At 35.2% G+C, this 14,967-nt stretch overlaps 1 pseudogene; it reads right to left on the reverse strand.

Annotated features, from left to right (window-relative positions):
* Positions 1 to 10,384, reverse strand: part of LOC109458478 (rho GTPase-activating protein 17-like) — a 94,692-nt pseudogene extending 84,308 nt beyond the window's left edge.
* Positions 10,385 to 14,967: the final 4,583 nt, after the last annotated feature.

Consider the following 14,967-nt stretch of genomic DNA (forward strand, 5'->3'; position numbering starts at 1 on the left):
TCCACAAGTTTCATTTGTTGTTATATCATGATTTCACATCAGGGGACTCATTGCTCTACTGACCAGTGTGGTTCACTTTCACATGGTTAAAGAAATACAGGTTTCAGGAGAAAGGTAATGAGCGCTTTGTTCTTGCTCTTTTAGAAAGCATTGTGGCGCTTTATAAATAATGGTCTCCACTACTCCTCAGCAATCATAAGTATCTGATGTATTTTTCATGCAGAGAAAACTAAGTCCCTCCTCAGCATACAAACTGATACATATCTGAAAACATGCATATGGATGTGTCCTTGCATCAGTGCCTCAGTGTGTGTGTGTGTGTGTGTGTGTGTGTGTGTGTGTGTAGTATTTTTTTTTTTTTAACTGCATTCTTCAATAAAAATTCTAGGTACAAACTGGAAACAAATTAAAATACAACTGCCAACAGGGATAACTTGAAAAAGCAGATAAAAGTAAGAGTTTTCATCTCTCTATTGTGTATTGATCGCACTCTAGATACAACACTATTTATAGGCAAAAATAAAAATAAGAATAACAAAGAAACAACTTGTATAACTGTATGTTTTAAGAGACCAAAGTAATGTCTTATGAATTCTCCTAGAAATTGACATATGATCACTTTCTTTATAAGATGGTAAAATGTTAAACCAAGTGCTCATGAGAACAAATTGTCCTATAGTTTACCTCTACTGCTATCAGTTTGTCCTCCCATGCCTTTGTTATGCATTTATTGACAACAGAAACCTGTTAACTTTTGGTATCATGGATTTCAGATCATTTTACTTCAGGGGTTGCTCACTGATGCTATTTTCAATTTGCAGTCTAGTGGTGGGCTTAATGAACGACTTAAAATACAGCAGTTTTCCATCAATAAGTTTATCTGCCTTATAACAAAGTCTAAAAAACATGTTGTTGGCTTCTAGGTATCGTAAGCAAAACACAACTGGTTTATTTCAACATTTCAAACAATGTTTATAAAATAACACAAATTGCATCTCTCAGTAGTCAGACTGCCACACATCTATGTTTATGATCAACCAATTACATTTAAACTAATACATTCAATAATTAGTATCTTGATAGTGATAACATTTGATTAGTGCTAGGAACTACTTAGAAATTTAATGTTTAATGGGATGCTATAATTATAATATAAAATTGAAAACCAATGAAACACAATGATAAGATAAATTACAAGAGTGGTATTATAAATTATTTGCCTATTACACCCAGTGGACAGACTATGTGAACAAACTGATGAGTATATAATCTTATTATATAAGACAGACTTTAAACAGAAAGGTCACCTCATAGCTTTTCTAGGTAATTCTGTCATTTTAATGGTTCAAATAAATCATCATTTATAAATCTTTTCAGTATTTAATTTCCTGAACATTCTGAATATAAAAAAGCATAAAGCTAATGAAATAGCCTCTGTGTGGATTTATTTGTATACATGGAGAGTGTCTACTCTCTTATCCTTAGACAAGGACTTCCATCTAAGAAGTGATATCACCTGACAGGAATGAAGAAGCAATAAATCACAATTCAATTTGCAATTGTTCTAGTCCCTTTGACAATGGCCAATGAAATCTCCAAGGATTAATTTCAGTTTAGTACCAAAATGTAATCTAATATTGGTACTATTTATTTTCATAACTTTTATGCTGTTGTCTTGTTTTTTCAATAATTTATTTAAATGAGGTATGAAATAGATATTATAAAATGCATAGATAAGCCAGTGAGTTTTGAAAAATGCATATAGCCATGTAACATACATCCTTAGCAAGGAGTAGAATTTTGATTGTTTGTTTATGGCCCTTGCAGTCGATTCTCTGTACTGTGAACTCCCAGGTATGATTTCTATCATCATAGATTTGTATTGTCTGCTCTCAACTTCATAATAATGGAGTTAGATAGTCTGTATGCTACTACTTTTCAGTTAGATAGTACTGTATGCTTTCTTGTATGCTACTACTATTTCTTACAAAAATAGCTTTCAGCAATATCTCTGCATCCATATTGTTGCATCAATCAATACTTTGTTCCTTTTTATTGCTGAGTAGTAATCTATGTTAATAATGTGCCAGAGGTTATCCATTCTTCTGTTGATGGACACCTATTTTTGGTTACTTATAGGTTTTGCCTATTAGAAAAACAGCTGCTATGAAAATTCTATTTAAATATATATATATTTTTTTTGTGGTACAGTTTTTATTTCTCTTGGATAAATAACTAGAAATGAAATTCATGGGAAAAATTTTAAGGCCCGAGTGTGAAATATATAATACTATTGTTTTTCGTACTGTTTAAGTGAATTGACAGGTAAACTTGAGGGCGTAAAAGTAATTTATGATTGAATATAAAAACCTATCATTCTTCCGAAAGTGGACTTGGCTCTATGCTGGATTTAACCCAATATCTTTTCACTTTGTGACTGTACAAGAAATAGCCTTGTATCTTAAATATAAATAAACAAATAACAAACGATGCTCAGAGCTGAAGAACAGTGATGAAGAATAAAATGTAAACAGCTAATGCAGAGGAGAAGACATGGGAATGTATGTCAGAAGCCTAATTGTTAAAATATGATTCTAAATTCAAAGTCCAAGGACTTTATTAATTGGACTAGCTTCTTGCAGTGCAAAGTAAATACATATAAAACTAAATCTCCAAATCATTATTATAGAACATTTATTTAATCATTTTTGAAAACTGCAAGTATTAAAATAGTTAAATTTTAATGAGTTTTTGGAAAATGTGGTTGTCTGCATTTTTGATTGTTTACTTATTTGCATTTAATATGAAGTTTTATTCTTGAACTGTGAGGTAAATATGGTGGATTGTCTTTCTCAAGTTCCATTCCTCTTTCCTTTCTTAGAGAAGTTGGAAACCTACAACTTTACTTCTCATATTCCCTTGCAGCTTTGGTTCTGGATTTAAAAAAAAAAAAAAAATAAAAAAAATAATCCACAACTTAGGAACATGTGCATAAGGTTTGGAAGATAAAAACTAAGCAGAGGCCAATATACTGGTTATTTTTGTCCTTTTTGGTGGCAAACAGTGTTGGAGCCATTTCAAGACTTTTGGTAGCCATCATTCAGGTCTCTTCATCCAGTTTGCACTGTGTGAAGAGAGCTGTGGCATCAGTAGTGGCAGCTTCTTGCTTCTGAATTTTCATTTCTTTAATTTCATTTTCAGGGGTATATTCTTGAAGTCTGGCTCTAATTCTCAGAAGGAGTAGGAAAGTGCTGTGGTATCTGGGAGTTATTCCTCATTGGTATCCATTATGATTTGTGACAGTATCTATTTAAAACTACGTCTGTAGAGTTGTTTCTGTTTCCTGTAGTTGATTTGGCTGATGCCAGAAATGGATGTAAAAACAGATGCTCAAGGATGGAAATCTGTATTTTGTTTTGTTTTGTTTTGTTTACCTGACCTGCTTGGATATGCATTTACCTGGCAGCTACATTTGGAGGATGACAGTTGTATAGTCCATGGAAAGCAGTGGCAAAAAGTACGAAGGAAGACATGGCTGCTGTGAATAGAGTAATGGCTACAATAGAGTATCATGGTGAAGAGAAGGAAATGTAAGAACTCGGAGATGGGCCAGTTACTTCTGACAATATTCAAAAGCTTAAAGAAAGATAGTTACAAGCTCTGTCCTTTTAATTCACAGATCCAGGTACAATTTTTATATACTTAGTAGCGCTAGGACCAATAAAAGCAAAAATCAGGTGCGGAGTTTTATCCTATTATTGAATCAATACATTTGCTGTTCTCTTACGTGAAGGCTGGAGCATTGATTGGAAAGGAGTGGAGCTTCAGGATTGGAATGGGTCATTTAAGTGGATTTATCTGGATATTACTTCTGTGTATTCCTAACCTGTGAGCCTCTCCTGATTGCTGTTCATGCTTTGGGGGAAACATTTTAATCACTCACCTGAGACTATTGCCTTGGAATAAAATACCAACTCCCATTACAACAACACTCCTACTACCTCACAGCCTCTAGGCAGATAAGTAGATTCTGATAGCAGTTCACCCAGGGGACAAATAAAAGTAAGATCAAGTTAAATACACTAGATGACAAATACTACATTATTTTCACCATTCATAATGGCAAAACAACCTGAGCAATTTATTTGGAAATGTATTCTAAGTGAAGGATAAGGAAGAAAATAATAGATTAGATCAGGACAACTTAATCAATATGGCTTGCAATATACTACTCAGAACAGCCAAGAGTAGTTCAGTTTGTTTAGTTGTTTGACTAAAACCCAGTCTTTGATGTAAACGACACTAAATTAATATGAAACACCAGACATTTAATGGTAAAATGTACAGGTGTAACTGGTTACCGACTCTAAAACCATGCTTGTCTTTGTGGAAATATAACGCCACTGTGTACTACCAGAGCTAGGGCTTATAGTCAGATGTTAAGCGTTTTGGCATGAGTCATTTTCAGAGCAGATTCAGTAGTTGATTATGAAACCTACTCCCTACTCCTGCTACATTGCTTCTCACCCTCATCCTATCACCATGGTCTCATGAGGGGTTTTCTATGATCAGTTAACTGAGGAAAACAACATTTTAGTTTGCGTAACAGGGGTTCTGCATGATAAGCAGACACCAGCTAAAAGTGGAGCACTGCAGAATTAAAACTCTGGTTTGTGAGAACAAGTGACTGAATTTCAGTGAGTAAGAGAGAAGCAATGGGCTGATGAGCATGGATTGTATTATATTGCTTTTGCTCAGTGTCCCAGCTACCAGTAGCATCTAGAATACTAGAATGGCCTTCCAAAAAATGTAGAGGCCATGTAGCAAAGGAATGGAGATAGGCATGGCATTTTTTCACATCTAGTAACCCACTCATAAACCATTTTATTCCTTTTCATAAAACAATGGACATTGACAGTTTAAGTTTTCTTTTTCATTTGTTTTGTTTTATAACAGCTTTATTGAGATATAATGATAAACAAAGAATTGCACATATTTAGTGTATATAATTTGATGAGTTTGGACATAGACAAACACCTATAATCCCATCATCACAATCAAAGCAATAGACATATCTAACATTGCCCAGTTTCCTTGTGTCTATTTTTGTGTGTGTGTGGTAAAATCACTTAACATGAGGTCTACCCTCTTAAGAAATTTTGAAATGCAAAATACCATTTTTTAAAAACTATATGCACTATATGTTGTATAAGCAGATCTCTACAACTTACTCATCTAGTGTAACTAAAGCTTTGTACCCACTGAACAGCTATTCCCCATTTTCCCCACCGTTCCAACTCATGACAACTACCATTGTATTCTCTTCTATGAGTTTGACTATTTTAACTATTTTGACTTCATTTAAGTGGAAGAATGCATTTTTCCTTCTGTGACTGGCTAATTTTGCTTGGCATAATATCCTCCAAGTTAATCCATATTGCTATAAATAGCACAATTTCCTTCTTTCTTAAGGTTCAGTAAGTATATAACACTTTTTCTTTATTCATCTGTTGATGAGCACTTGAGTTGTTTCCATATCTTGGCTACTATGAATAATACCACAATGAACATGAGAGAGCAGTTGTCTCTTCCAGATCCTGGTTTGATATACACCCAGAAGTGGGATTGCTGGATTAAAACAGGTATAGGAAAACGTACTGAACATCATTAATTATCAGAAAAATGCAAGTCAAAATGACAATGAGATATCATCTCACACCTGTTAAGATGGCTATTTTATATATATATATATATATATATATATATATATATATATATATATATATATATACACACACATATACATACATATATATACATATACCCCAAATGTTGAGGATGTGGAGTAATTGGAAATCTTGAACACTGCTGGTGGGAATGTAAAATAGTACAGCAGTTATAGAAAACAGTATGAGGTCCCTCAAAATATTCAAAATAGAGAGTTTAGCAGTCTTAGTTTCTAGATGCTGTGAACTGAATTGTGTCTCCCCAAAATTCACATGTTGAAGCCCAGATCCCCAATGTTATTTGGGTATTGAGCTTTTAGGAGGAGATTAGACTTTGGAGAAGTTTATGAGTCTGGGGCCCTCATGATGGGGTTAATGCGCTTATAAGAAGAGATACCAGACTTGCTTTCTGTCTTACTCTGTCATGTGAATACACAGCAAGATGATGACTATCTACAAGTGAAGAAGGGAGCCCTCATTGGAAACCAACCATGTTGGCACCCCTGATTGTATACTTCCTGCCTCCAGGACTGTGAGAAAATAAATTGCTGATGTTTAAGCCACCTGATCAATGACATTTTGTTATGGCAGCCAAGGAGCCTTAAGACACTATCCATATTGTCTTTCTTGCTTGATGTATGTATAAATCAAGCCAAAAGGCTATATATCTATATCTATATCTATATCTATATCTATATCTATATCTATATCTATATCTATATCTATCTATCTCTATTTCTATCTCTCTATATATATTACATATCTTTTCACCTCTTATTTTATATGTACTGGTGATAGTAAATGTGAACATCTATTACACTTTCTAGGTTACAGTGTATCAAGGTTTTACTAGATTGTGACAGTTATTGAGGACAAATGAGTACTACTAAAACCTATTGCTGAAATTCTCTGACCTCTTTCGGTGAGAATCCGTTTTGGTAACAGCAAAGCCTTCTTCATTCTCATTTTCTGATCCTTTGCCCATAACTACGAGGTTGGGGCACACAATTATTTCAGTCGCCTCAGAAGTAGTATGTGTCTTATGAGTCCATTTTCTGTTGCTTAGAGGGACATATTTGAAATTCCAACCTAAACCTCTTCCTTCTGACCTTGGAAAGATGTTATATGCTTAGGGAATAAAGACATGTTTCCTGCTTAAAATTTTTGATTTTCTGCTTTGAACCATGACTGAAAAGTTAAATGTGCTCATTTTGAAGAATTTGACACAAAAAAATACATGTACAAAGAAAGAAATTGAAATCACTCAAAATTTTACTATCAATGGATATCAAGAGATGAATAATCATTATTGAGAATATTTTGTATAAATGTCCACATCACTTTAAGTGTACTTTTAATATTTTCAACAAAAATTAGAGTCTAGGTTAAATGCTGGTAAGTACCACATCAGTACTTCAAAAAGACTGATATACTCTCTGCTTTTAGGACAAGAATTCTGTAAGAAATATGTCAGTTAAAGTTTTTTAAACTAAAATGTGATTGCAAAAGTTTAGAACACGAAAATTACTTTTACGTTTTTTCTACTTTTCCCTTTTTATTCTCTCCTTACTGGTCAAAAACTTTGCCTTTTTTTTCTTGATACCCTTCTTTTGCTTCTTTCATGAATACAGTTATCTTCCTTTTCTAATCTCTCCTGTCTTATGAGACACTTTAAATCTTCATTTCCATTTTTTATTCTTTTTTCCTGAGCTGACACAGCTTATCTCTTTTATCACATTTTTCAGTCTCTATGGAGCCATAAGAAACTAAGCCAACTATAAATCTTCAATACACAAAGTAAAAAAGAAAATATGACACTTTTTGTGTCCTAGGTAAGTCAATGTCAGGATTAGAATTTCTGCAGAACATTCCTAAAATAATTATAGCAAAACTCCAGGCATTTTCATATTTTCATGTATTAATACTAAAGAAATTCTAGATAGAGAGTAACAAAAGCAAGAAATTCTGACTTTCTTCTGTATCCTCAGAACTTTTTATTAATATAAGTACTGAAAACATGCAACCACATTAATAAACCTATTAAATAAACAAATAGTGTTCTATTTATTTTCAAAATTTTAAAACTATAAAATATATACCACTTCACCCATGCCGCAAATTTTTGTACAATATTGATTGAGAGTGTGATAGTGATGAGATAGCTATAAATTGAACGTATTTATTTAAAAACATCAGAACTTCTACTAAAAAAAATTTCATTTGGACCTGACAGTATGTATACCAAGGAAATAATTACAATCAGAATATATTAAACGTTTGCATTTTAAGTGCAGTTTAGCACTTAACAAATTCCTTGCATTCTAAATATAAGTAGCAACATTTTCAGAATAATTCAGTTATTGACTTAGTTACTTTCTTTAGTAACTCTGTAACAATTTATCTTTTAAATTTTAGTTCTTCTTAATATTTATTTTATTATATACATAAAATTTGACTACTTTGTCATCACATTTAGAAAACAGATTTGTTTGATGTTAAATATATCAGTGGCACACCAATTTATTTATTTAAAATTCAGTCATAACTTTGAACCTGAAATTGATATTTTATTATTTTGCTTTTGTGGAATCATTTAGATGTCTTTTTAAGGAATACCATTAAATAGTTTTTATTTACATTAATTCGAATCATGCACTTTATTCCAAGATTTATATTTGAAGGTAGGCCATTCAAAATACCTTGGGTATGAAATCATATCTTATAAAACATGAGCCATCTTTTTTCTATACCACTTAGCTATTTTAGGGTTTCACCACGTATATATTTATGCAGTTATTATTTGTTAGTAATTGTGCTAATTTGTGAAATGACAAAATTAGAAAATTGTGGTCTCTGAGTTAAAAGATATCATAATCCAAACCTCGATAACAAACATTCAATATAGTACAGCAAATATTATCTAATATATTTCTATATTTCTTGTTGAAAGTTTATTTCCAAATGGAAAGGCAATGAAAATGTCACATATTCTCCATATTCCTTAAAAGAAAAAAAGTGTCCTCAATGTGTGAGTTGGTGTAAACCCATAAAGAAGCACCACTAAAATGTTATATATGAAGGGAGAGGGGAGTAGGGGACTATCTTTTTATGATTCTTAAGATGGTTAGTATACTAGATTGCTAGTGCTACCATAACAAAATACTACACAGTGGGAGGCTTAAACAATAGACATTTATTTTCTGACAGTTGTGGAAGCTGGAAGTCCAAGATCAATTTGTTTACAGATTTGGTTTCTCCTGAAACCTCTCTCCTTCGCTTGCTGATGGCTGCCTCCTACCTGTGTCATTTTTATTGTGCACTCACACCCCTGGTGTCTCTTCCTCTTCTTATAAGGATGTCAGGCCTGTTGGATTAGAGCCAACCTTTATGATCTCTTAATTACCTCCCTAAAGGCCCTGTCTCCTCCAGTCACATCAGAGATTGGGGCTTTGCTGGGAAAGGCAGATCATGAGCATGCACGCAGCCACATAAGAAGGGGCCTTGGACCTAGAGTATTTCCTTAGAGCTAAAAAGCCCACACAACCTGTTTCGGGCTTATCACCTGTGTGGGAATATCTTTCTCTATTTCAGACTCAGTGTGTGCTCCTTTATTCTGCTTTGTTCTGGCTCACCTCCAGCATTTAGTATTTTTAACTCCATGGGAGACATAAGAGGGTCCTTCGGCTGCAGCATAAGAGGGATGTTAGTAGGCCAATTGCTCTTTGTCACCTGCTGGGGAAATCTGCTAGTCTTGGGGACCCAACACACTATTGGAATTGATTTTACCCCATCCCCTCTTTATGTGAGTATAACATAGTTCCACCCAATGTTTGACTGTGTTGTGTTTTCCTTGGCAACTCCGATGCCAAGATGCAGTGGACAAGTGTTTGGACTTCTATTTCTGGTGGCTGGCATTGTGATAATCATTGCTGTCCTCCAAGTAGTTGGAGTCCACCTCTGACGTTGACAATGGGTGCATGTTGTTTCTGCCCAACAGGTGTCAACATTTGAATTTTGGAAAAGACACAATTCAGTCCATAATGTGTCTTAAATAAGTTGGAAGTAATTTATTAAGTAAGCAGATATGTTGTGCTTACTAGGTGTCAGGCACTATTGTGTGTTAAACAAATATTAACATTGAATCCTCAGAATAGCTTTAGAGGGTGGGGACTATTATCATCTCCATTTTATATACAAGGAAACCAAAGCACAAAAAGTTTCAGTAATTTGTCCAAGGTCACACAACATAACCAGAGTGCAGAACTAGGTTGTCTGGCTCCCGAGTCTTTGTTCTCAACTGTTATGTGAGGCTGCTTATCTAATTCAAGGATATGAGCGCTAATTGTCTTAAACATTGGGAAGATGAAACAGACACCCTGACCCCAGGAAAAGGCCGTAGGTAGCTCTGAGCAGCAGCAGTAAGACCATGAAGTAACGTGGGGAAAATGTGGAACCCAGTGGCTCATGGAGCAATCAAAGCTGACTTAGGAAAGAATTATATAGGAATAATCTTTGGAATTGATTTCCCCACCTCCTAATCAAGAATGAAAATTTGGATCTGTTCCTAGAAAGGCCCAGTTACTTGGAAGCTTGGCAGGCTGTCCTCTGCCAGCATCCACAGCCTCGGGCTGGCGTCCTGCACTTGGTGTGCTGACCATGTAGCCGTAATACGTATGAACCCTGTAATATATGCCTATCAGTGAAAGACGAGCTACCAGGTATCTACTGATAACTTCTTCAACATTAAGTTGTTGGGATTTTTGTTTTGTTTTGTTTTGTATACTGTTTACCTTTTGAGAGGTAGAACCGTTCCAAATGCTCTTTTTGTGTTTCTGACAGTTTTGCTGATTGGGGCAGAACATTTAAGCTGTGGTTTGGTGGATTTTAGATTTTTTTAAAAGGTGACTGTCTGCACTATCTTCCAAACCTTGGGTTTCACCATCTAATTCTTTTGGCGTTCAAACAATTAAAAGCTTTTTATCTTGGTTTACACAAGTTTTCTTTCTCTTCCTTTTGTAATGATGAAGATATTATATCTGGTTTGCAGTCCAAATGTAGAAAAAGTGAACTGACCCACAAACTTTGATCTGCCCCCACTCTTTTTTTAGAATCCCACCATTCCCTCTCTGGGCAGTAGAAGGTATTTAAGAGGAAGTGAATATCCTTAATCTCACTCTTTCGAGCCATGAAGGTCAACAGTCTTATGGCATCCCAGAATAATTTTAGGTCTTCCAAGAACAAAAGTATAAGAGGACATGGCTGGCTGGGTGAGATCTGTAGGGGACAAAGGGCAGGATTCCTTTCCCATTCCCTCCATCCACCCCCTAACCAGTCACAGCTCCTCCTATAGCACCCCTCTTCTGAAAGTCTACAGTTAAGGAATTATATATAGGCTCTCAGGTCTCCTAGCCAAAGTACAGCGCTATCTGAAAACTCCACTGAGACCAGTACATGAAGGCCCGTGGTTCTTGCTTGTATTAATGAGCCACTGAGTCTTGTGCCCCAGTGCAAGCTCCTTCCCTGTGCCCTGCAGTAGGGGGCTAGGGAACAGGCCTGGGAAGCCAGCAGTTCCAGGAGCAAAGACTTAAGCAGTGCTCCAACTCTCCTTACCTAGCTCAGGGGTTACTGGTCTGTGGCAGGTGCCACGAGTCGCTCCTGTGGCTGTTCTCAGTGGCTCTTCCTAAATTCCCACCACAGGCAGCATTTCCTCCCTTCTCCCTCTTCCTACTTCACTTGTTTCCCTTTCCTGTGCTTTAGGCCTCAAGCAAGTCTGCCAGGGTCTGCCCTGGGGAGGTGGACAAATGACCCAGGACCTTTCTCAGTAGCTAATCCCCCACCCCTCAATTGTCTTTTTACCAGTTCAAGTTGGGAGAGAGAAGAAACTTCAGCACTCCCCAGAACTGGAGCTACTCAAATGTTAGGGCTGGAAGGGAGTGTATTTAAATAACTCTTAGATCTCTGGTCTTAGACCAGTGATTCTTCTTAATTCTAGGGACTTCACTTCTTTCGTGCAGACTTTTGGGGAAAGGGGGTCCTCTCTGACCACAGGAATCAAAGGGAAAACACATTCAAACAACTGCCCCCAAATTGACTAGCCATCTGCAGAGGTCAGTGACATGGCCCTAGCCTGCCTCTGAGATATGCCACTTATGAGCAATGTCTCAAAAGGAAGAGGAGACTCAGCTGTCCCCAGCAGATTGTACTCACCTTCTTCGGGGCTGGAATCGTTCAGGGGAGCCCTTTCCCTTTGCTCAGAGTCACATTGTCAGGCAGTAGGAACCAACAACATTTCAGGGAAGGCCTGCTGCTGCTCTGCACACCCAAGTGTCAGAGCAGCACATTGTAATCAAAGTATGAATTAAGTTTAGATTCAAATTTGGGGGGAGCAGGCTAAATGACCACCCCGCCATATGTGTGTGTGATTTCTCCATTTCCCACTGCAATTGACATTTTTTTAAATAGGAATTTTCAGCACCTGTGCATGTCTAACATGTGCTCAGAACAGTTAGAGTCCCTCTTATTGTTTTAACATACAAGCATGTTAAGATGAATCTCCAATGCAAGGAAAATAAAACTCAAAAAGCTTTGTGTACATATTGAAAAAAAAAAGAATTATGGCCTCTGCTTTCCATCATCTCCCACCACTGTTTAATGAACTGCGTCATTATGAGTTTCCAAAATACCTGATACACTTTACATAAAAAGAAGGTAGACATCTATGTTTATGGTTCATGATTCATTTAGATGTAAATGTTTATGAGTTATATTTTCAACTAAAATTTAAAGATAAATCTGTAAAACTAGTTTTGACTTGAATAAGTGACTTCTAGAGACTATAACTGTGCCACTGTAATTTGGTCCATTATAAAACACTCAATAGCATTACCTATATGTTATGCATTTCTCTATTCGTGTTAAAAAATAAAATACTCATTACAAATGAATCTCAATATTTAGAGGTGAATGGGTTAAAATGTTTTGTTCTCATGGCAAAAGTCACCTTAATTACACTAACATAAATAAAAGTAAAAATGAAATTATTTAAAGAGTTTGTGGTATTATCAGAGCCCAATGGACAGACATTTTAGGCTGTGAAAAAATGTTTTTGTACACATAGATATTTATATTCTTCTATGTAATGTTCCTTGACTAAAATATAACATATAAATGTTCTATATACAATATACATCTAGTTATAACAATCTCTATCAAAAACCACTTTGGTATTATTTTTCTTTGTACTGACAAAAATAACATTAAAAGTATTGTACCATTGTGTTCAATGGCCTTTGTTCTGTTTTAAAATTTGTCCATAATTACCTGAAAATAATTTAAACACACTAAGTCAATACCAGTTATTGATCAAATTATATGTTCAAGTTGCTTTGACATTTACCTGAGTTTTTAAAATTGAAAATGTTAGATGCAAAAGTGCCACATCCTTAAAGGGCACTGTGTTTAAGAGCTGTTAACTTTGTTGAAACTCTTAGGACATATTGAAATTACTTAATATATTTTAGGTTTAGTTTATTTTGGTGTGTAATGAAAACCAAAGTACCTATATTTCGTGGGATACTGTTGGGACTAAATTTAAAAAAAAAAATAGTAGGATGATTTTTACAATGTCTGGCACAGGGTCATTCGGCTATATCTTTGAAATGAAGGCTGTATCCTGTAACCTAGCAATTTTGCCTACAGGTAGACTTTTCAAAGTCAACATATTGCATAAAGGATGTAATTGTGTTATTTGCAATAATGAATACTGGGAACAGCTGAAATATACCTCAATATATGTTAAATAAATGTTCTATTGTTTATAGATAAAGATAACAGAAAGGCTTTCTAGTCCTGTGGCTTTAATTTATGGTTCAAGTACAGTGACATTGTGGTACAATCATAAAACAGAATACTGTGCATCGTCCGTGAGGAAGAAAGCTCTACACATGCTGATATAAGAATATCTCTACCACGTTAGCAAAAATAGTGGCATGCAGGGCCTTGGCCACCATGATATGTCGTTTCCCAAGTTGTACTGCACAACTTCAGGGAACTCCAGGTAAGGTGAATTGCTTATTCCCCATGGAGTTCTGATCTGTGTAAATAAACAAACTTTTTATTAACATATTGCATTACTCTCCTATTGTTGCTGTAACAAATTACCAAAAAATATCTAAAAAATGGCTTACAACCACACAACTATATTATTACCTCATAATTCAGGAGGTGAGAATTCCAAATGGGTCTCACTGGACTAAACTCAAGGTGTCAGCAGTGCTGTATTTTTCTGGAGGCTCTAGGAGAGATTCAGTCCCCTTGCCTTTTTTCAGCTTTAAGAATCCACCTGTGTTTTTTGGCTCGAAGTCTTCTTCCTCCATATTCAAAACCAGCAAAAGTAGATCAAGTTCTTCTCATGCTGCCATTCCTCTGCATCTCTCTCTCTCTTTTGCCTTCCTTTTCCACTTGCAAGGTCTCCTGCGATTATATTGAGACCACCCAAATAAGCAAGAATAATCTCATCATCTCAGGTCAACTGATTAGCACCCTTAATTGCATCTGCAACCCAATTCCTCTTTTCATGTAAATTAACAAGATCACAGGTTCTGGAAATTAAAGCATGGATGTCTTTGAGGGGGGGCATTATTTTGTCTACTAAGGTCTTGTTAGTACTAAATTAAGTCAGATGGTATCATTAGTTAATGCTTTAGGAGGGGATTTTTTTTATAACTTTATTTTTCTACTTTCCGTAGTTTGAACATTTTTATCATGTACGTGCATTTTTTATAAAAGTAAATTTAAAATGTATTTTTTTTTGCATTTGCTAATTTCAAATGCCTAATTATGCATAAGAAAATTTGTTTTTTTAATGTATATTAGCTCCCCATTTCCAACTAGGACATGAGTGACAATAGGTAGTAGCTGATTATAGTTTTCTTATGGACTTTTCCTGAGTGGGTGAGCACTATGTTTAGATATCCAGCAACCAGTAACAAATCTGATGAGGTATTGGAATAGAAATGCATCAAAATGTAATTTTCACATTTAGACTTTTAAGTCAGGAAAATTTCATGTTGTGCATGATACTAGATTAATATCTTTAATATGTTATCTTTAATATGGAAGTTGAGTTATTCTTCATTTTTAAAAAAATGTGGATTTTTTTGGTTTGTTTTTAGATAGCAAAGCTTTGCATAGTGATTTGTAATGTCACCTCTATAATATAATAATTATCCTGACCACCATG

Source organism: Rhinolophus sinicus, chromosome 3 (genome assembly GCF_057876585.1).
Source record: "Rhinolophus sinicus isolate RSI-liver-muscle chromosome 3, RSI-T2T, whole genome shotgun sequence".
Taxonomy (NCBI): domain Eukaryota; kingdom Metazoa; phylum Chordata; class Mammalia; order Chiroptera; family Rhinolophidae; genus Rhinolophus; species Rhinolophus sinicus.